This window comes from Lepus europaeus, chromosome 7 (assembly GCF_033115175.1).
Source record: "Lepus europaeus isolate LE1 chromosome 7, mLepTim1.pri, whole genome shotgun sequence".
In the NCBI taxonomy this organism is placed as follows: Eukaryota; Metazoa; Chordata; class Mammalia; order Lagomorpha; family Leporidae; genus Lepus; species Lepus europaeus.
Window position 1 is genome coordinate 4,567,927 of NC_084833.1, and position 23,369 is coordinate 4,591,295.

Here is a 23,369-nt window from a genome sequence, read left to right on the forward strand (position 1 = left end):
CTGTTCTAGAGAGCCTGGGCAGAGGGCCCGTGGTAGCACTGGACAGAAACCTGGAAGGAGTGAGGGCGCCAGGCTGCACCTACGGCAGTGTTCCAGACGAAGGGACGGCAGATAGAAAAGCCCCGTGTGTTCCAGGAACAGGTGGAGGCGGGTGCAGCCAGCGCCGAGGGAGCCAGGGAGGGCAGTGCAGAGTGAGGCCGGTGCCACAGGGCCTTGGGGCCATGGCAGGAAATCGATTTCATCCTGAGAGAGCGGGAGGCGTCGGAGGGCTCGAGGCCGGTCAGTGACATCATGACACTGGTGTTTTGGAAGCATTCCTCTGGCTGCTGGTCCAGAGCAGGTTGTGGAGCTGGGAGGAGACAGGTGGCGGCCGCACTCAGGAGGCTGCTGGAGTCGGCCTGGTGAGAAGTGACGGTGACCTGGGCCAGGGTGCGGGAGGGGCGGAGCCACGAAGAAGCGCCAGATCCTCTCCCTTCCGGAGGGAGAATGGACAGGACCTTCTGGCCAGCTGGCTGTGGGACTGAAGAGAGAGGCGCCAAGGATGGCTGCACAGTCCCGCCGGGCTCCCCTCACCGAGACAGACAAGACTGGGGAAGGGCGGGCTGGGGCGGGAGGCGAGGGCTGCTGTAGGCAGTTGTCGACACATTCCAGGGGACGGGTGTAGGCCGCTGTGAGAGTCTAGAACTCTAAGATCTAGATTTGAGATGACAAAGTCAGGGATCTCTCCCAGGGCATTTAGAGCCACGCGAGTGGACAGGACTACCCGAGAGCAGACAGGGATCAGACGTGGCTCAAGGCCAGCCCCGTGGCCTCCCACACTCAAGAGGTCAGGGTAAAAGGGACTGAGGAGAGCTAGAAGAATGAGGGGAGCTGGGAGGGGGCCCCAGGGGCCCGGGAGAAGGTAGGAAGGGCTCAGAGGCCCCACAGAAGGTGGCAAACTGGAGCCAAGAACAGCCCGCTGGGCTGTCCATGCGGGGGCCACTGGGGACCTCGACAAGGGGCGGCAGGCCAGGAGGCTGCCGGGCGGACACGAGGAACTACCCCAGGGCTCCCGGGGACGCTGTGGGGTGGAGGCAGCAGAGGAGTGGTCCCGGGGACGCTGTGGGCTTTGTTGTTTCGTCTTCTGTTCCAGCCGCAGTGACAGCGCAGCGTAACTGCTCACTGAGTGACCCACAGAGAGGGAACACAGCGCTCCGGGAGTCGCGGGTGGGAGACTCGGGCCTCGGGCAGGCGAGCAGGGCCAGGAGCAAGGGAGGCAGAGTGTGCGGCATGGATGCGGGGAGGGGACTGAGAAGCAGATGTTTGCTGCGAGCCTGCCACCGCGGGGAGGGACTGGGTGTTTGTGAGGGCCTGAGCGAGCACAGGCACGCTGTCAGCAGGCTCCTCGGGACCCCGCGTTAGCTGTGTTCTACAGAGAAGGGAACGGAGGCCGAGCGCCGGGTGAGGAAACACCGGGGCCTGAGCCCAGCCAGGCCCGGCTTCCCGCCTGCTCGGCCACACCTGTGCTCCAGACGCTCGGGCGGGTGGCAGGACCCATAGGGCCTCCAGACGTGGAGGATTAGAACCCTGCGCTCGGAGTGCTGCCCCGGGCAAGCCAGGGTGGCTCTGACCGATGCTGAGCAGCCCGGCCCGGGTGGAGCCCGGCCTTGACCACCGAGGGTCTGTCCCCTCCACTGCCCTTCATCCCGGGCACCCGGCCCCCACCTTCACGCAGGCCCTGCTTCTCAGCGGCCACTGCAGGGGAAGGCAGGCTGCCCCAGGGCACAGCCCCCTCTGCACAGTCTTAGTAGTTTTGTGTTTTGTCTTAAAAACCTTCTGCCAGGGCAGAACACGCAGGGAGCTAAGCCTCCACCTGCGGCGCTGGGTCCCATATGGGCGCCGGTTCTAGTCCCAGCTGCCCCTCTTCTGATCCAGCTCTCTGCTGTGGCTTGGAAAGCGATGGAAGATGGCCCAAGGGCTGGGCCCCTGCCCCCATGTGGGAGATCCGGAAGAAGCTCCTGGCTCCTGGCTTCAGATCGGCCCAGCTCCAGCCGTCATGGCCATTTGGGGAGTGAGCCAGCGATGGGAAGACCTTTCTCTCTTGTCTCTCCCTCTCTAACTCTGCCTCTCTAATAAATAATCTTTAAAAAAAATCTTCTGCCGACTTTGCATTCTACTCCGAAGCCTATGGCAGTGGTTGTATGAACGGTAGACGACATGGTGGATGGTGAGTAAAACGACCCTCCGGGGAGATGGGCCTGGGGCTGAAGGCCGGCTTCCCAAACCCCGCTGCGCCCACAGGAGGCGGGGCCTCAGGAGGGCGGCCAGAGAGCGCCTTCCAGATGAAGGGAATGGGTTGAGTGGGGGCAGTGAGGAGGGCTGACGTGTGCGTCCAGGGTGACGTGTGCCGAGCACACAGCACACGTGGTGCCAAGCCGTGCAGTCAAGGATGAGCCCTGGGCGGGCGCAGACGCTGGGAGGCTGCAGTGTGCCTCAAGTACTTGCGTCAGTGCCAAGGTCCCGCTCCTGGCTCCTGGCTCCAGTCTGCACCAGTCGCCTGGCCACTGTGGGCACTGGGGGAGTGAACCAGCAAGTGGGAGTGCTTTTTCTCTATCTCTGTCTCCAGAAAAATGAACTAAAAATTGTTTTAAAGATTTACTTACATATTTGAAAGGCACAGTCACAGACAGGAGAGAGAAGAGGAGAGAGAGACAGAGAGATCTTCCATCCATTGGTTCACTCCCTAAATGGATGCAGTGGCCAGGGCTGGGCCAGGCCAAAGCCAGGAGCCAGGAGCTTCTTCCAGGTCTCCCACGTGGGTGCAGGGGCCCAAGCTCTTGGGCCACCCTCCTCTGTTTTCCCGGGTGCGTTAGCAGGGAGCTGGATTGGAAGTGGGGCACCTGGGCCTCGAACCAACACCCATATGGGATGCCAGCAATGCAAGAAGTGGCTTTACCCATTACGCCACAGTGCCGGCGCCTAAAGAAATTTTTTTTAAGTTAGCATGTGAGTGCTCACTGAGTCGCCAGCACGGTCTAAGTGGATTTTGTCCTCATAGCAACCCTACAAACAATTACACAACTGCTTATAATTTTAGAGAGGAAACTTGAGCACAGACAGATGGAGTAACTGCCCAGGGTCATACAGCATGTAGGTGTCAGGGATGGGGTCCCAGCCCAGAGTCTGGATCCTGGGGCGCCAACACCAATGAGGCAAGCTGGGGACAAAAGAAGGCTCTTGGCCCTGAGGCCAAGCAGCTGGGACCTGACCTAAGGTGACAAAGAACTTGAAGGTTTCTGAGCAGGACAGACAGGTTGAAAGCACTCACCCCAGAAAATCTTCCTGGCCAGGAACACGAAACCAGAGGGGGCAAAGTGCCTCGGGAGCCCCAGCGGGAAGCTGCTCAGTGTTCAGCAGTGGTGCTGAGGCCCCGGGGAGCCGGCAGGAAGGACAAGAACGTGGCCAAGGACGCAGACAAGGCACGGGAGGGGCGTCAGCTATGCCTCAGGTTGCGAGCTTGAGCGGGCGAGAGGGGCTGATGCCGTGGGCAGACAGGTGGAAAGCAGGAGGGGAGGATGGCTGGATTTTACACCGTTTAGTCCGGGGATGACAGGACACAAAATGGAGACACGTGGCAGGCAATGCCACACTGGGCTCCAGTCCCCAGAGGGACGCAGGGGAACCACATGCTCACGACTGACCGTGAACCCCGAGAGGGTGCGAGACAGGAAGAGGCACTCAGGAAAGAAGGTAGAGGGAGATCCAGGAAGCAGAGAGGAGAGCCGTCAGGGTGGCAGGAGGCCCCAGGGGGGCAGCAGGGACTTCCCAAATGCGCGGTGGGCATGCTGCTGCGGGACATCTAGGGCGACGCCATTAGGAAGAATGCGAGGGGTGGGATGGTTGCCCCCCTACTCTTGCACTTCCCGCCACTCTCTGTCCCGCCGGCAGCTCTCCTGGGCTCTCCGGCTGTCGGCCACTCCAGCACCACATCCACTGATTCACCTTTCTGACTCAGGTGTGGGAACATGTACCCGCCCTCGGATCAGCTCCCTGGTGCTTGAGTTCAAGGAGCTAACTTACCAAGAGGCCAAAGTCAGCAGGGAAAGGGCTTGGTCCAGAAGCAGTGCCAGCTTCAGGGAGATCTGGATGAGGCCACCTCTGGGACCTAGGGGTCCCAAAATGATTGGCAGCCGCCTCTGCAGGTTGGCCTGCAGTCCATCCACCTGGGACCAAGGCAGAGAACAGCCGCTGTGCGCCAGTCACGGGAAATGCAAATGATCGGACCAGAGCCTCCTGTGACAGTGCTGTGTGGCAGGCTGAGCCTGGCAGTGGGCCCGCAGGGCTCTGTGAGCCCGGGACTGCAGCAGGAGGGGTGGACGAGTGGTGGACCCCGTGTGTTGGGTCCTGTGGCCCTTGAAGGGAAAGATGTTTCCTGGAAGCCCCTGGGGTGTGAACCTCCTGGTACTGCCCCGTGACTGGCTCTCACCTCCCCCATAGCCCTGCCCTGACCTGCGTGGTGCCTCTCTCTGTGCAGCCTCCACGGAGAGGGGTAAGGCTCGCTTCTCTGCTCTCCCTGGCAAGCTGTCGATACTACAGCTAAACAAACCTCCCATTGTCCGCGCTGCTCCGCGGGGTTTACCCTGGTCAGTGTGTGTCTGGCTCACAGCGTCCAGGACACACTCACAGCCGACAGCGCCTCCCCACTGCACCTACTTCCCACACGCCTACTTTGTGGCCCACAGGTCCGATCCAGCCTTCAGGAATCGTTTACGGGGGACTTGGGAAGGCTGGTCCTACATTTCAGTGACATCTGGGCTCTAAGTCACTTCTCCGAGGCTGTGTGGCCTCGGTGACAGCAGCCATCTTTTCCTGGACCTTCTCAGCAAGGAAGGCACCAGAGCGTCAAGCTCACAAACAGCCCCTTTTCACTTTCCATTCCAAAGCCTCTGCCCCCCCTGGGTCAGCTGCTGAAGGCCCATGAGAGGTCCTGTGAGACGCAGAGTGGACAGTGCTCACGTCTGGGGGACAGGGAGCCATCCACCTGCTCTCAGGAGGGGGCCAGCCAGGCCCATGATGCTGCGGCATGAACCTGCCCAACTCCAAGGACACCAGCTTGGCATCCAAATTCTCAGTGTGTGTACCCCTTTCTCTATATCCAGAAATGCGTCCTCAATTGTAACAGCAAAGACCAGAAACAGCCTGAAAGTACCAGTAAGGGACTGGCAAGAGACAGGACACGACGGATGTGCGTCTGTGAAGTTCCATGGCACTGGGGCACCTGCCATCCACTTGAGGGACCCGGATGGAGCTCTGGCTCCTGGATTCAGCCTGGCCCAGGCCTGGCTGTTGTCAGCATTTGGGGAGTGAACCAGTGGATGGAATATATACATCTGTCTCTCCCTCTGTCATTCTGCCTTTCAAACAAATAAATAGAGAAATCTTTTTTTTTTTAAAGTCATGGAAACAATCCCACTGGGCGAAGGTCCACTATGGCAGGCAACTGGATCTGTGGCCATCTCTGGACTCGTGAGCGTACCTTTCTGACTGCATTGCACCAGGAGGAAAGGGTCTTTGGCCCGTCTCTGGCGGGGTCCTGGAGAGGGAAGACGCAGGATGCAGGCCCTCTGGAAGGCCCAGCTCCTCTTTTACCAGATCTCAGTCAGGCACCGGGCACCGCACTACCCTCGGACTAGGGTAAACAACAGACTTCACGGGAGTCCAAACAAGAAGAGTCCAACCAGCTCACCCATGTACTCCTCTAACAAGTGCCTGTGGGTACCTGCTCATGTGGGTAACTCATGGGATGAATTCATGGCTTGGGTCCCAACCCCTACAGAGCTTTCAGTCTACACTTAAACTTACGAAAAGATGCCCAACCGCACTGGAAACAAGAAGACTCAGCTGGTGCTGGCAAGGCTCGGGGAGACAGGTAGGGACCCCAATCAATGAGATGACTTAGACTTACTCTGGCCCAACCACCTCACTTCCCGCAGCTTACCCCTAGGACTCAGTTCGGCAAACATAAAACATACAGAGTAGTTGGTGCTGCAGTTAAGATGCCACTCGGGGCCGGCGCCACGGAGAGGGGGCCAACAGTGAGCCGCCGCCAATCTGCAGGAAATTAACCCATCAAAATGTCAGTGGCCACAGTGGGCACTTGGGAGTGAACGAGCATTCGGGAGCTTGCTCTGTCTGCCTCCTGAACTTTAAAAAAATCTCTTTTCTGCCCATTTCATCCAGGTGTTCGTATGTATTGCCTAAAGGTTGTTCATAATATTCCTTCTTATCATTTTATTTACTTTTAAAAGACTTGCTTATTTATTTATTTGAAAAGGCCGGCGCCGTGGCTTAACAGGCTAATCCTCCGCCTTGCGGCGCCGGCACACCGGGTTCTAGTCCCGGTCGGGGCGCCGGATTCTATCCTGGTGGCCCCTCTTCCAGGCCAGCTCTCTGCTATGGCCCGGGAAGGCAGTGGAGGATGGCCCAAGTGCTTGGGCCCTGCACCCGCATGGGAGACCAGGAGAAGCACCTGGCTCCTGGCTTCGGATCAGCGAGATGCGCCGGCCACAGCGGCCATTGGAGGGTGAACCAAAGGAAGACCTTTCTCTCTCTCTCTCTCACTATCCACTCTGCCTGTCAAAAAAAAAAAAAAAAAGAAAGAAAAAGAAAAAGAAAGGTAGAGCAGCAGGTGAGGGGACGAGGAGGAGGTGAAGAGAGAGATCTTCTATCCGCTGGTTCGCTCCCCAGGGCCGGGCCAGGCCGAAGTCAGGAAGCTAGGGACCACATGGTGGCAGAGGGCCACTACTTGGGCCACCGTCTGTTGCCTCCCAGGTGCATTAGCAGGAGGCTGTACGGAAGGCATAGCCGGGACTTAAGCACCTGGCTCCTGGCTTCGGATCTGCACAGCGGCCATTTGTGGGGGGTAAACCAACGGAAAAAGGAAGTCCTTTCTCTCTCTCTCTCTCACTCTCTCTAACTCTGCCTGTTCAAAAAAGAAAAGAAAAGTAAGGGAGGAAGGGGGAGAGGGGGAGAGGGAGAGGGGGACTGGGAGAATGGAGGGAGAGGGGGAGAGAGGAGAGATATCTTTCATTTGCTGGTTCATTCCCCAAATGGCCACCAACATTTTTATGAGCCAGATCAAAACCAGCAGCCTAGGGGCTGGCCCTGTGGCGTAGAGTGCTGGCATCTCATATGGGCTCAGGTTCGAGTCCCAGCTGCTCTACTTCTGATCCAGCTCTCTGTTATGGCCTGGAAAAGCAGTGGAAGATGGCTCAGGTCCTTTAGTCTCTGCACCAAGTGGGAGACCTGGAAGAAGCTCCTGGCTCCTGGCTTCGGATCAGCTCAACTCCAGCCATTGCAGCCATTTGGGGAGTGAACCAGTGGATGGAAGACCTCTCTTTCTCTCCCTCTCCCTCTCTCTCCCCCCCTACCCTCTCTCTCTGCCACTTTGCAATTCTATCTTTCAAATAAAATAAATAAATCTTTAAAAAAAAACAAAAAACAAAACCAGGAGCCTAAAGGTTGGAACTCCATCCAGGTCTCCCACGTGGGTGCAGGGCCCAGGCACTTGGGCCGTCTTCCACTGCTGTCCTAGGAGCACTAGCAGGGAGCAGGGCTGAAAGCGGAGCAGCAGGGACTCAGATACAGGACGCTGATGTCACAGGTGGTGGCTGAACCTGCAGCGTCACAAGGCTGGCTCCCAGTGTTGATTCTTTTTTTTTTTTTTTTTTTTTTTAAGATTTATTGATTTATTTATTTGAGAGGTAGAGTTACAGACAGAGAAAGAGAGAGAGAGAGAGAGAGAGAGAGAGAGAGAGAGAGAGAGAAAGGTCTTCCATCCATTGGTTCACTCCCCAAATGGCTGCAATGGCCAGAGCTGAGCTGATCTGAAGCCAGGAGCCAGGAGCTTCCTCCAAGTCTCCCACGCAGGTGCAGAGGCCCAAGTACTTGGGCCATCTTCCACTGCTGTCCTGGGCCATAGCAGAGAGCTGGGTTGGAAGAGGAGCAGCCGGGACTAGAACCAGCGCCCATATGGGATGCCGGGCTGCAGGCAGAGGCTTAGCCCACTGCGCCACAGTGCTGGCCCCAGGGTTGATTCCTTTTGAGGGCCGTGAGAGAAGGGTGTGGTTTCGGCCCCTGTCCTGGGCTTGTCGGTGTTTGTCTCTACATCACCTTCCCCTTACGTGTCTGTGTGTAAATTCTCTCTGAAGAGGACACTGGTCCCACTAACAACCTCATGTAACTTAGTGTCTCGGTAAGGACACCACCCGCAATACAGTCACATTCCGAGGTACTGATCCCAGCCCAGCAATGACTGAGGGGCACAGCTCGGCCCTGACCACTGGACCACCCTGCTCCTCGCTCTCTGTTCTTCTCCTCTGCCCCTCTTTCCCCGCCTTCCTTTGAGGAACTGACTATAGGTAAAATGTTCACACATCATTTGATACTTAATATATTATATAAAGCATACAATTAATGCTACACTTCCTTGATTTGATTTTTTAGCTTTTCCTCTTTTTTGTTCTAGAAATGTTTATGCATCACTACTTTATCAATTGTAATTGCTTTTTTGACATTTCAAAAATGTAAGAACCTTCTAGCCATACAATGTCGTGATTCGCCCGCTTCTCCGTGTGATCAGCACATATTTCACTCCTCCGTGCGTCATGAACTGTACCTTACAATAACCGTACTTTCGTTGTAAACAGTCACTTGTGGGGCCAGCGCTGTGGCGCAGTGGGTTAAAGCCCCAGCCTGCAGCACTGGCACCCCATATGAGTGCCAGCTGATGTCCTGGCTGCTCCACTTCTGACCCAGCTCCCTGCCGGTGTGCCTGGGAAAACAGCAGAAGATGGCCCAAGTGCTTGGGTCCTTGTACCCGGGTGGGAGACCCAGAAGGAGCTCCTGGCTCCTAGCTTTGGATCTGCACAGCTTGGGCCATTGCAGCCAACTGGGGAGTGAACCAGTGGATGGAAGACCTCTCTGTCTCTGCCTCTCAAATAAATAAATAAATCTTAAAACAAAACAGTCCTTTGTCTTCTACAGGAACAGAGAGGGAAACCTCTTCCTCTTTCCTAGGTGCCCAGCTACGGTGGCTTCCGTGGCTCTTACTGTTTCCATGGATCCAGTTTCCAAATTGCCTTTCTGCCTGCAGATACCTTCCTTTGGTATGTCTGAGTGCAGCTGTGCTGACAACAACCCACCTCAACTTCCATTTTCTGAAAAGCTCTTTATTTCTCACTCATTTTGAAGGAGATTTTCATGAGATACAGAATTCTAGAGTGACATTCCTCTTCTTGTAGCAGGTGAAAGGTGTGATCCCAGCATCCCCTGCTCTGAAGGTGTGAGCCCAGCACTGCCCTGCTCTGAAGGTGTGATCCCAGCATCCCCTGCTCTGAAGGTGTGAGCCCAGCATCCCCTGCTCTGAAGGTGTGAACCCAGCATCCCCTGCTCTGAAGGTGTGAACCCAGCACTCCCCCTGCTCTGAAGGTGTGAGCCCAGCATCCCCTGCTCTGAAGGTGTGAGCCCAGCACTCCCCTGCTCTGAAGGTGTGAGCCCAGCATCCCCTGCTCTGAAGGTGTGAGCCCAGCATCCCCTGCTCTGAAGGTGTGAGCCCAGCACTGCCCTGCTCTGAAGGTGTGAGCCCAGCACTCCCCTGCTCTGAAGGTGTGAACACAGCACTGCCCCTGCTCTGAAGGTGTGAGCCCAGCATCCCCTGCTCTGAAGGTGTGAGCCCAGCACTGCCCCTGCTCTGAAGGTGTGAGCCCAGCACTCCCCTGCTCTGAAGGTGTGAACACAGCACTGCCCCTGCTCTGAAGGTGTGAGCCCAGCATTCCCTGCTCTGAAGGTGTGAGCCCAGCACTGCCCTGCTCTGAAGGTGTGAGCCCAGCACTCCCCTGCTCTGAAGGTGTGAACACAGCACTGCCCCTGCTCTGAAGGTGTGAGCCCAGCACTCTCTATGCTCTGAAGGTGAGAGCCCAGCATCCCCTGCTCTGAAGGTGTGAGCCCAGCACTGCCCTGCTCTGAAGGTGAGAGCCCAGCACTGCCCTGCTCTGAAGGTGTGAGCCCAGCACTCCCCTGCTCTGAAGGTGTGAGCCCAGCACTCCCCTGCTCTGAAGGTGAGAGCTCAGCACTGCCCTGCTCTGAAGGTGTGAGCCCAGCATCCCCTGCTCTGAAGGTGTGAGCCCAGCACTGCCCTGCTCTGAAGGTGTGAGCCCAGCACTGCCCTGCTCTGAAGGTGTGAGCCCAGCATCCCCTGCTCTGAAGGTGTGAGCCCAGCACTCCCCCTGCTCTGAAGGTGAGAGCTCAGCACTGCCCTGCTCTGAAGGTGTGAACACAGCACTCCCCCTGCTCTGAAGGTGTGAGCCCAGCACTGCCGTGCTCTGAAGGTGTGAACCCAGCACTCCCCCTGCTCTGAAGGTGTGAGCCCAGCATCCCCTGCTCTGAAGGTGAGAGCCCAGCACTCCCCCTGCTCTGAAGGTGTGAGCCCAGCATCCCCTGCTCTGAAGGTGTGAGCCCAGCACTGCCCTGCTCTGAAGGTGTGAACACAGCACTCCCCCTGCTCTGAAGGTGAGAGCCCAGCATCCCCTGCTCTGAAGGTGTGAGCCCAGCACTGCCCTGCTCTGAAGGTGTGAACACAGCATCCCCTGCTCTGAAGGTGTGAGCCCAGCATCCCCTGCTCTGAAGGTGTGAGCCCAGCACTGCCCCTGCTCTGAAGGTGTGAGCCCAGCATCCCCTGCTCTGAAGGTGTGAGCCCAGCATCCCCTGCTCTGAAGGTGAGAGCCCAGCACTCCCCCTGCTCTGAAGATGTGAGCCCAGCATCCCCTGCTCTGAAGGTGTGAGCCCAGCACTGCCCTGCTCTGAAGGTGTGAACACAGCACTCCCCCTGCTCTGAAGGTGTGAGCCCAGCATCCCCTGCTCTGAAGGTGTGAGCCCAGCACTCCCCTGCTCTGAAGGTGTGAGCCCAGCATCCCCTGCTCTGAAGGTGTGAGCCCAGCATCCCCTGCTCTGAAGGTGTGAGCCCAGCACTCCCCTGCTCTGAAGGTGTGAGCCCAGCATCCCCTGCTCTGAAGGTGTGAGCCCAGCATCCCCTGCTCTGAAGGTGTGAGCCCAGCACTCCCCTGCTCTGAAGGTGTGAACACAGCACTGCCCCTGCTCTGAAGGTGAGAGCCCAGCATCCCCTGCTCTGAAGGTGTGAGCCCAGCACTGCCCCTGCTCTGAAGGTGAGAGCCCAGCATCCCCTGCTCTGAAGGTGTGAACATAGCACTCCCCTGCTCTGAAGGTGTGAACCCAGCTCTCTCCTGCTCTGTATTTGAGCCCAGCACTCCCCTGCTCTGAAGGTGTGAGCCCAGCATCCCCTGCTCTGAAGGTGAGAGCCCAGCATCCCCTGCTCTGAAGGTGAGAGCCCAGCATCCCCTGCTCTGAAGGTGTGAACATAGCACTCCCCTGCTCTGAAGGTGTGAACCCAGCTCTCTCCTGCTCTGTATTTGAGCCCAGCACTCCCCTGCTCTGAAGGTGTGAGCCCAGCACTGCCCTGCTCTGAAGGTGTGTGCCCAGCACTCCCCTGCTCTGAAGGTGAGAGCCCAGCACTCCCCCTGCTCTGAAGATGTGAGCCCAGCATCCCCTGCTCTGAAGGTGTGAGCCCAGCACTGCCCTGCTCTGAAGGTGTGAACACAGCACTCCCCCTGCTCTGAAGGTGTGAGCCCAGCATCCCCTGCTCTGAAGGTGTGAGCCCAGCACTCCCCTGCTCTGAAGGTGTGAGCCCAGCATCCCCTGCTCTGAAGGTGTGAGCCCAGCATCCCCTGCTCTGAAGGTGTGAGCCCAGCACTCCCCTGCTCTGAAGGTGTGAGCCCAGCATCCCCTGCTCTGAAGGTGTGAGCCCAGCATCCCCTGCTCTGAAGGTGTGAGCCCAGCACTCCCCTGCTCTGAAGGTGTGAACACAGCACTGCCCCTGCTCTGAAGGTGAGAGCCCAGCATCCCCTGCTCTGAAGGTGTGAGCCCAGCACTGCCCCTGCTCTGAAGGTGAGAGCCCAGCATCCCCTGCTCTGAAGGTGTGAACATAGCACTCCCCTGCTCTGAAGGTGTGAACCCAGCTCTCTCCTGCTCTGTATTTGAGCCCAGCACTCCCCTGCTCTGAAGGTGTGAGCCCAGCATCCCCTGCTCTGAAGGTGAGAGCCCAGCATCCCCTGCTCTGAAGGTGAGAGCCCAGCATCCCCTGCTCTGAAGGTGTGAACATAGCACTCCCCTGCTCTGAAGGTGTGAACCCAGCTCTCTCCTGCTCTGTATTTGAGCCCAGCACTCCCCTGCTCTGAAGGTGTGAGCCCAGCACTGCCCTGCTCTGAAGGTGTGTGCCCAGCACTCCCCTGCTCTGAAGGTGAGAGCCCAGCACTCCCCTGCTCTGAAGGTGAGAGCCCAGCACTGCCCTGCTCTGAAGGTGTGAGCCCAGCACTGCCCTGCTCTGAAGGTGTGAGCCCAGCACTCCCCCTGCTCTGATTTCTCCATTGCTTATTTTCAAAATATTTCCTCCTCTGGTTTTCAGCAGTTTGGCTATGACGTGCCTGGTCTATGTATGACTTTCTTTTGCACATCTTGTTTGGATTTGAATCTGTAAGTGAATATTTCTCATCACGTTTCAGGATTTTGGGGGCCATTACTTCTTCAAGTGTTTTCATCTGTCCCCTTCCGGACCGCTCGGTGGTACCCCCAGGTCACCGAGGCTTGGTTAGTCTCTCTTCAATGTTTTTCGCTGTATCTCGGCTGGGATCACTTCTCAGGACCTGCTTTAGTTCAAGGCCCCTTCTTCTGCCAAGCCTTCTCCAATCCTGTTAAGCCCATCCAATAGACTTCCCATGTTAGAATTGCCCTTTGCAATTCTAGAATTTATCTGTGGTTCTTTTTTTGTAGTTTCAGTTTCTCTGCTGAGATTTCTCATTAAGGCCACTCCATTCTCCTTTAATAACTTAACCATATTCATAATAGCTGCTTTACAGCCCTTTCTACTACTTTCAATATCTGGATCATTTCAGGGTGTGTTTCTTCTTTTTTTAAATTTATTTGACAGGTAGTTATAGACAGTGAGAGGGAGAGACAAAGGTCTTCCTTCCGTTGGTTCACTCCCTGGATGGCCACTATGGCTAGTGCTGCACCAATCCGAAGCCAGGAGCCAGGTGCTTCTTCCTGGTCTCCCATGCGGGTGCAGGGGCCCAAGCACTTGGGCCATCCTCCACTGCCTTCCCTGGCCACAGCAGAGAGCTAGACTGGAAGAGGAGCAGCCAGGACTCGAACCGGCGCCCATATGGGATGCTGGCACCGCAGGCAGAGGATTAACCAAGTAAGCAACAGCACTGGCCCCAGGGTATGTTTCTACTGATGATTTTTTTTAAATTATAGGCTAAATTTTCCTTCTTCCTTGAATGACTAGTAATTTTTTATCATATGCTAAACTTGTTTGGATAATACTGAGGTTTTTTTAAAGATTGATTTATTTATTTGGAATGTTGAGCAAACAGAGAGGAAGAGACAGAAATCTTCCACCCGCTGGTTCACTCCCCAAATAGTACAGCGAGGATTGGGGCCAGGCCAAAGCCAGGAGCCAGGAACTTGGGTGGCAGGGGCCCAAGTACTTGGGCTATAATCCACTGCCTTCCCAGCGGCATCAGCAGGGAACTGGATCAGAATTGGACCAGCTGAGTCTGAACCAGCACTCCAACGTGGGATGCCAGCGACGTCAAGTGGCAGCTTAACTCACTGTGAGGCGGCGACAGTCTCAAGACCATGTCCCTTTAAGGAATCTGGACTACGCCATGGCAGGCAGCTCATTCTCATGAATTCTCCCTGATCCTTTAGAGTAGCCCTTACTTCTCAGAGAGGGTGAGCACAGAGCTGACCCCCATAAAACCTGGATAGTAAACATTCCCCGCTTTCTGGTCTCTGCGGCCTCTGTCACAAGGACTCGGATTTGCCACTGCAGTGTCGCGGGGTTGGCCTTGTGACACCGGGGGTGAAGCCACACCTGCATTCCACCTTGGAGCACATGGTTCAAGCCCTGGCTGCTTGTGCTTCCCATCAAGCTTCCTGCTAATGTGCCAGGCAAGTAGCAGATCAAAGTCCAAGGACTTGCCTGCCACGCGTGGGAAACCTGGATGGCGCTCCTGGCTCCTGGCCTCAGCCAGGCCCAGCCTAGCTGTTGTAGGTATTTGGGGAGTGAACCAGCAGATGGTAGATATCTTCCTCTCTATCTCTCTTCCTCTTTCTTTCTTTCTTTTTTTAAGATTGATTTATTTATTTGAAAGAGTTACACACGGAGAGAGGAAGAGAGACAGAGACCCTCCATCCACTGGTTCACTGCCCAGATGGCAGCAGCTGGGAGCCAGGAACTTCATCCGGGTCTCCCACATGGGTGGCAGGGGCCCAAACACGTGGGCCATCCTCTGCTGCTTTTCCCAGGCCATCAGTAGGGAACCAGATCAGAAGTGGAGCAGCTGGGACACAAAGCAGTGCCCCCATGAGATGCCGGCATAACAGCAGCTTCACCTGCTTCTCAATTCCAGGCCCTCTCCCTTTCTTCTTGTCACATACACATAACCTTTTTAAAAATCAACAATAGGTAACAAGTAGACAAACATGCATGGCTATTTTCGGCCCATAGTAGACAGGACTTGGGTAGCCTGGTCCTGTCTCTCAAATACACAAACACAAACTTGTTCACAAAGGAGTGTGAGGTCAGCCTAGCAGCTAAGACACCCACATCCCACACCAGAGCACCCAGCTCCAGCTCCTCACTCCAGCTTCCTGTCTATGCAGACCCTGGGAAGCAACAGCAGCGACTGGGCTCCTGCCACTCATGTGGGAGACCTGGATTGTGTCCTTGCTCCCACATTTGGTCCAGTCCAGCCCTGTCCATGGCTGCATCTGGGGAATGAACCAGCAGATGGGAGCTCACTTTCTCTGCCGCCTCTCAACAACAGAAACAACACCCGGGTAGACTGGAGTCTGCCTACTCCTGCTCTAGTGCCGGGTAGACTGGAGTCTGTCTAATCCTGCTCTAGGTTCCGGGTAGACTGGAGTCTGCCTACTCTGCTCTAGTACCGGGTAGACTGGAGTCTGCCTACTCTGCTCTAGTGCCGGGTAGACTGGAGTCTGCTACTCTGCTCTAGTACCGGGTAGACTGGAGTCTGCCTACTCTGCTCTAGTACCGGGTAGACTGGAGTCTGTCTAATCCTGCTCTAGTGCCGGGTAGACTGGAGTCTGCCTACTCTGCTCTAGTACCGGGTAGACTGGAGTCTGCCTACTCTGCTCTAGTGCCGGGTAGACTGGAGTCTGCCTACTCTGCTCTAGTGCCGGGTAGACTGGAGTCTGCCTACTCTGCTCTAGTGCCGGGTAGACTGGAGTCTGCCTACTCTGCTCTAGTGCCGGGTAGACTGGAGTCTGCCTACTCTGCTCTAGTGCCGGGTAGACTGGAGTCTGCCTACTCTGCTCTAGTGCCGGGTAGACTGGAGTCTGCCTACTCTGCTCTAGTGCCGGGTAGACTGGAGTCTGCCTACTCTGCTCTAGTGCCGGGTAGACTGGAGTCTGCCTACTCTGCTCTAGTGCCGGGTAGACTGGAGTCTGCCTACTCTGCTCTAGTGCCGGGTAGACTGGAGTCTGCCTACTCTGCTCTAGTACCGGGTAGACTGGAGTCTGCCTACTCTGCTCTAGTACCGGGTAGACTGGAGTCTGCCTACTCTGCTCTAGTACCGGGTAGACTGGAGTCTGCCTACTCTGCTCTAGTACCGGGTAGACTGGAGTCTCCCTACTCTTCTCTAGTGCCGGGTAGACTGGAGTCTCTCTACTCTTCTCTAGTGCCGGGTAGACTGGAGTCTGCCTACTCTGCTCTAGGTCCTTGGTAGACTGGAGTCTGCCTACTCTGCTCTAGTGCCGGGTAGACTGGAGTCTGCCTACTCTGCTCTAGGTCCTTGGTAGACTGGAGTCTGCCTACTTTGCTCTAGTACCGGGTAGACTGGAGTCTGCCTACTCTCCTCTAGTACCGGGTAGACTGGAGTCTGCCTACTCTGCTCTAGTACTGGGTAGACTGGAGTCTGCCTACTCTGCTCTAGTGCCAGGTAGACTGGAGTCTGCCTACTCTGCTCTAGTACCGGGTAGACTGGAGTCTGCTACTCTGCTCTAGTGCCGGGTAGACTGGAGTCTGCTACTCTGCTCTAGTGCCGGGTAGACTGGAGTCTGCTACTCTGCTCTAGTGCCGGGTAGACTGGAGTCTGCCTACTCTGCTCTAGGTCCTGGTCCTTATTCCTAAGGCACCACCCTTCTTTTTGTCTCAGCTCAATGCTTGCGATAGTGATGAAGTATCCTTTCTTTTTAATATTTATTTATTTGAAAGGCAGAGTACAGAGAGAAAGGGAGAGACAAATAGAGACAATCTTCCATCCACCGGTTCACTCCCCCAGATGGCCACAACGGCCAGGGTTTGGTCAGGCTGAACCCAGGAGCTTCTTCCAGGTCTCCCATGTGAATAGCTGGATTGGAAGTGGAGCAGCCGGGACATAATCCGGTGCCCATATGGGATTCCGCCATCGCAGGCAGAGACTGCCACATTGCTGGCCCCATTCATGAAATGTTTCTCCTGTAACTAAGCCAGAACTCAAATTCTCCCAGCACCTTCAGTATCTCCATTCCACTCCCAACCCCAAACGCAGCAGAGCCTCTCGAAGAGTCACCCTGCATGGGATTCACAGAGAACCCACCCCCAGCCCTCTGGGCATGCGCGTCGGCACCGCCCCCACTTCTCCCGCACCCTGCCCTGCAGCAGTCCAGGCTCTGACTCTGCAGGGCCGCCCCTCTGCTGTCACATCCCATTCCCCTCCCTCTCCTGCCTGTTGCTGAAAGCCTAATAACAGTTGCTCTACCCAGTGTACCCAGGTTAACAGGTGTTTACAGTGGGAGGGCTCTGCCAGGATCAGAAGCTAAAGTCCTAAAAATACTTTTGTAAAATTCTCTGGTCATTGAAAAGAATTGGAAGCATTAAAAGCCTAGCAGCAGTGAGCGCCCCCAGAGCCCAGATCCCGGTTCCCAGATACTTCCCCACTGAAGGAAACGGGGGCCTTTGCACAAACAGCTGCTCCATGTTTGGGACGAACGTGCAACGTGTATCGGGAACATCACGCTGCACTGGAAAGCGGCCAGACGCTCAGAGACTGACAGGAGGATGACACAGGACCCGGGGCCAGCTCCAAGGAGCTCTCCTTGGTCAGATACAGGAAGATATGAGCATCAGAAAGAATACTGTGGGCGGGCCTCACGGCGCAGCAATGAAGCCGCCACTTGGGGCATCCCCCAGGGAGTGCCTGGGTGGGAGTCTCGCCTCTGCTTCCGGTCCAGCTTCCTGCTAATGTGCCCCGGAAGGCAGGAGTACTTGGGCCCCTGCCACACACGTGGGAGACCTGGATCCTGGATCTGGCCGGGTATCTAGGGAGTGAACCAGCAGATACAGGATCTCCTTCTCCAAGTTTCCACCCTTACCCATCCCCCACTGCTCTGCCTTTCGAATAAGTAAAAAGGAATAAACTTTACAAAGAAGAATAATGATTTATAATATGCTGAATAAAACAAAGATGAATCTATAGTTTTACCAAAGAAGGAGACGGGAAAATTCCTCTTCACTGAAGAAGAGCTGATTATGTTCAAGGCATAACAAATGTAGGAGGGGGCCGGCGCTGTGGCATAGTGAGTAAAGCTGCTGCCTGCGGCACCGGCATCCCATATGGACGCCGGTTCATTCCCCAGCTGCTCCACTTCTGACCCAGCTCTCTGCTATGGCCTGGGAAGATGGCCCAAGTCCTTGGGCCCCTGCACCCATGTGACAGATCCGGAAGAAGCTCCTAGCTCCTGGCTTCAGATTGGCCCAGCTCCAGCTGTTGCAGCCATTTGGGGAGTAAACCAGTGGATGGAAGACCTCTCTCTCTTTCTCACTCTCGCTCTCTCTTGCTCTCTGCCTCTGCCTCTCTGTAACTCTGCCTTTCAAATAAATAAATAAATCCTTTAAAAATGTAGGCAGAATGACATGATTTTTATGGACACAATGAGATAAATAATTTAGGCAACAACTTTTATCATTTGATTCTAAAACCAGGGTTGATAGGCTGGGGTGGGGAGGGATCACGTGGTCCCAACTTCCCACCTAAGCAATTCCTATGACTCCTCGGTAGTGGAAGGATCTCACAGATGCCTTTTATTTTATTTTAAATTTTTATATTTATTTGAAAGGCAGAGTTATAAAGAGAAGGGGGGCACAGAGAGAGAGTGAGCGAGCGACAGAGAGAGAGAGAGAGCGAGAGAGAGAGCGAGAGACGTCTTCAGTCTGCTAGTTCACTCCGCTAAATGGCCACAATGGCTGGGGCTGTACCAAGCCGAAGCCAGGAGCCCAGAGCCTCTTCCAAGTCTCCCCACTGAGTGCAGGGGCCCAAGCACCTGGGCCATCCTCCACTGCTTTCCCAGGTGCACTAGCAAGGAGCTGGATTGGGAGTGGAGCAGACAGGTCTTGAACTGGCACCCATATGGGATGCCAGCGGCCCAGGCGGTAGCTTAACCCACTACGCCACAGCACTGGCCCTCACAGATACCATTTTAACCAATTAAACTTAAAAGCAGCATCACCAACAGGGATAAAACAACATCATATGATTAAAGAAATGTAACCAAAAGAAAAATGTGTTATATATTATTCTTGAATTATGTGGTATTCTTGCAAAAAAGGCCTAACCTGAATCTAACTGTAAGAAATCATTCAAACAAACCCAAGTGAAGAATATTCTGAGAGACTGCTAACTTGGATCTTCAGAAAGGTCAGCATCGTGGAAAACAAGGAGATGAGGAAGACTGTTTGAGATTAACGAAGAATCAAGAGACATGACAGCCAAATGAAATCTGTGACCCCTGAGGTCCTGAGCCAAATTTTTTCAAAAAGCTGTAATGGAAAATGTAGGGATATTTAGAGAAATGTAATTACGGTCTGTAGTCTAGCTGGTAATATTGCATCATTATTTCTTGGTCACTATGGAAAATAGTTTGGCAGCTCCTCAGAAGGTCAAACACACAATCACCATATTGGGGCAGGCACTGTGGCGCAGCAGCCTAGGCTGTGGCCAGGAGACCCGCATCCCACACAGGCGTGAGGTTCAAGTCAGGGCTGCTCTGCTTCTGATCCCAGCTTCCTGCTAACGCGCCCGGGAGGCAGAAGACAACGGCCCAACTGCTTGGGTTCCTATTGCCCATGTGGTAGCTCCTGGCTCCTGGCTTCGGCCTGGCCTAGCTCTGGCTGCTGCAGGCACTAGGAGAGCAAACTGACGGGGGAAGACTTCTCTGTTTATGTCTCTCTCTTTGCCACTCTGCTTTTCAAACAAATCTTTAAAATAATAATAACAATAAAGTCACTATGTGATCCAGCAATTCCACTGCAGGCATGCACCTAGAAGAACGCAGAGCAGGTAAAACTGTGCGTGGCTGAAACGGTCTTTCCCGTTCAGTTATTGTGTATAGCTGTGGTCTGTGCTCCCCTGAACTAGGGTATTTTTGATTTTACTTGTTAAACTTCTTATTTGGTAAAGCATTAAGCCTTCTTACTGTAAAGTACATTTAAAAGATGCTATCTCAAAAACTAAGAAAAAGAAAGGAGGGGGGAATGGAGGAGGAAGGGAATATCATTATGTTCTTAGCACGGTGTCTATAAACTATCTCGAATCCGTTAAAAGCTAATTAAAATAAAAATTTCAATAAAGGCTGGTGCCGCGGCTCACTAGGCTAATCCTCCACCTGCGGCACCGGCACACCAGGTTCTAGTCCCGGTCGGGGTGCCGGATTCTGTCGCGGTTGCCCCTCTTCCAGCCTAGCTCTCTGCTGTGGCCCGGGAAGGCAGTGGAGGATGGCCCAAGTGCTTGGGTCCTGCACCCCATGGGAGACCAGGAGAAGCACCTGGTTTCTGGCTTCGGATCAATGCAGCGCCGGCCGTAGCGGCCACTTGGTGGGTGAACCAACGGAAGGAAGACCTTTCTCTCTGTCTCTCTCTGTCTAACTCTGCCTGTCAAAAAAAATTCAAAAAAGATACAGTAAAAAAAATAAAAAGTACGGAAGGCAGGCTCAGATGCTTGTACGGCAGTGCTGCCTGCAGCGCTGACAGCAGCCGAGGTCCGGGCAGAGCAGCCGCGCACCCACAGATAATCGCCCACGCAAGGAGACGCTACTCGGCCTGAAAACATGAATGCGGCTGTGACACACGGACCAACATGTCATGCCAAGTGAAATAAGCCACCCACAAGAGGACCAATAATCTCCCGCTGTTGTGAGGTGGCTGAGGAGGCAAACTCGCAGAGACAGCGAGTAGAAGAGAGGCTGCGAGGACCAAATGGAGTTACTTTTAACGCAGAGTTTGTGATGATGAAAAAGCTCTGGGGAGGGCTAGTGGTGATGGCTGCATTAACATCTGTGAGCGTAATCAATGCTACTTTTAAAAGCTTGAAAATGGCTCAAGCAGTACATTTTGTTATGCACACTTTTCTACAATTCTTTTTATAAAAGGATAATGTTATTTTTAGGAGATATGGGTCAAAATGTCTGGCTGAAGTGATATAGTTAGGGCCAAGTGTCAGAATGCCTGTAACTCTTTTCCAGTGTTTTCAGACAAAGGAGGAAATCCAGCAGCAGCAACAGTGCCTCGGGAGGCAGCTCCTGGCCGCCTGCTGTGCTACTCTTGCACCACCGGTGCAGGGCTGAAACTTCCAAATAAAAAGAAAGTGCGCCACAACACTGTGTTAATGGAGAGATGACCGCTAGAGAAGACCCCACCCCACCCGATGGGCAGCTCAACAGGTGCCAAGGTGGAAAAGCAGAAAAGCTTTTGCAACCGCAGTCTGTCGCCTAGTTTTCTTTCTTTTTTAAGATTTATTTTTATTTATTTGAAAAACCATTACAGAGAGAGGTAGAGACAGACAGAGAGAGAGAGAGGTCTTCCATCCACTGGTTCACTCCCCAAATGGCTGCAATGGCTGGAACAGAGCTGATCCGAAGTCAGGAGCCGGGAGCTTCTTCCAGGCCTCCCACGTGGTGCAGGGGCCCAAGCACTTGGGCCATCCTCCACTGCACTCCGGGCCACAGCAGAGAGCTGCATGGGAAGAGGAGAAGCCCGAACCAGAACCAGCACCCATATGGCACGCTGGCACTTCGGGCAGGGCTTTCACCGGCTGCACCACGGTGCCGGCCCCTGTCAATTAGTTTGATCAGAACAAAAGGGACACATTGGGATGCGCTGGAACATAAATCCAGAAAAGTAGGTTGGAAACAGATGGGGAAAGGCTCTGAGCAAAAGAACAGAGTGGCTGCCCTGCAGTCGGCCAGCCCTGGAGAGCAGCAGGCGCTGAGCGTGGAGTGACATGTGCAGGGCCGCGGTGGGGCGCTGACGTCGTCGTGGTCACAGGGAGGGCCTGGCCGCCTCGGAGGCTGCTGTAGGACTGCAGAACGCAGCAGAGGCTGGGCCAAGGGTGAGAACAAAAGGCAGCTCCTTGGGGAGGAGCCTCAGGACGGGGTCATCAAACGAGCTGAGCGAGCCTACACCAGTGCAGGAGGAGAGGGGAATGGAGCAGCAGGAGCGGCTGGGCGGCTGGTGCGGGGCTCCAGAGAGATGGACTGTAAGGAGAAAGACGGGCTGGCGCGGTGGCACAGACGGTTAAGCCGCTGCCTGCAATACCGGCTTCCCACATGAGCACCAGTTAGTCCCGGCTGCTCCACTTCCCATCCAGCTCCCCACTAACGCGCCCGGGAAAGCAGCAGAGGATGGCCCAAGTGCCTGGGCCCCTGCACCCACATGGGTGACCTGATGGAGCTACTGGCTCCTGGCTTCAGCCTGGCCCAGCCCTGGCTACTATAGCCATTTAGGGAGTGAACAGCAGGTGGAAAATCTCTCTGTGCGTGTGTGTCTCTCACTCTTTCTCTGTAACTCTGCCTTTCAAGTAAATCAAATAAAACTTTTTTAAAAGAAAAGGAAAAAGAAGCAGCTCCATTTTGCCGCAGCCTTCCAGTCCTGCAGACACGAGCAGGTCCAGCTGGAGACAGAATTCTCCCTCCATGGACGGCTCCCCCCTCGGAGCAGCCTCTCCTGCCCAGTGCCCACTCCCAGGGTCAACGAGGCCCTGCCCGTGACGTCAGTTCTTCTCTGGTGGCACCCCCCATCCGTCCTGGTCGTCTTGGCCTACCCTCATCTCCCATCTGAGCCTCTCTCCCCTGGCAAGAGGGAAGAGTCCGAGCCATCAGCCCAGGAGCACAATGCAATGTCAGACCGGGCCTTACCCAGCCCATCCCCCACTCGGCAGCACCCGGGCCTTACCCAGCCCATCCCCCACACGGCAGCACCCAGGTCTTACCCAGCCCACCCCCCACACGGCAGCACCCGGGCCTTACCCAGGGCCCCCCAACATGGGCTACTCGCAGTATCCACGCGGGGACCCGTTCCCAGCTCAGTCCCAGCACTGACGACTCATCCTATCTGTTGCTTTCGAACCACTTACTCTTTCCCGCACGGCACCCAGCCTCGGCCCCTCCCCCAGCGGGTTCCGGGGAAGAGTGAGGACACTCACCAACCCAGGACTATTTGGGTGGGTGGGACCATCAGAATGGGGACAGGGCGGGAGGGAGCAGCCAGCTGAGCTGCCAGTGAGGCAGGCGAGTGGAGAGAAGTCTCCCAAGGCCTCCAGAGGATGGGAGTCTGTCTTCCAAGGCCAGCGCTGAGCTGCCGGGCGTTCTGCCTGGAGACAGGTGACTGCTGTCCCGGGCATGCTGGCCCAGCCCAGGCCTCCCGAGGCCGCGTGAAGACCAAAGGTGCGGACGCTCCTCTGTGGGCTACAGGGGGCATTCCCTCCTCCGAACTCGCGTCCACGCCCTCTTTGTCCACGCCCTCTTTGTCCACGGCTTCAGTTCGCTCAACAGGCAGAACACTGCTTTTGCCTGCGCTTGCACCCTGCCGTGCCTGCTCCCCTACCTGAGCCCACGGTGGCTCACGGTGCTGCTGCCAGAGGAGCCAGTGGGCTGGGGAGCGGCACTGCTGGCCGGGCCAATCCCAGCAGGCAAACGTGTTCACTAACGTCCCTCCTCATCCAACGGGGGCAGAGCTCGCCTATCCCTGACCCTCCAGGCCAGACACAAAAGGTACCCAAGACTCTCAGCTGTGCAGGGTGCCCGTCTGGGAGCAGCGGGACCTGCCGCCAGGAGGACAAGTGGGCATCCGACACGGGCATGAGGATGAGACTCGGATCAAACGCGGCCGACGCCGGCTGCTGCGCTGGGATAGGGAAGGGGCAGGGAATTCTGGCGGACAGGGGAAAGGCGGAGTCTGGACCAGGACTCATGGGGGG

General features: G+C 55.6%; 1 protein-coding gene across 2 annotated transcripts in view; it reads right to left on the minus strand.

The window, feature by feature from the left end:
• RAD9A (RAD9 checkpoint clamp component A) overlaps positions 1-23,369 on the minus strand; it is a 60,773-nt gene that overhangs the window by 32,685 nt on the left and 4,719 nt on the right. The window lies entirely within an intron of this gene.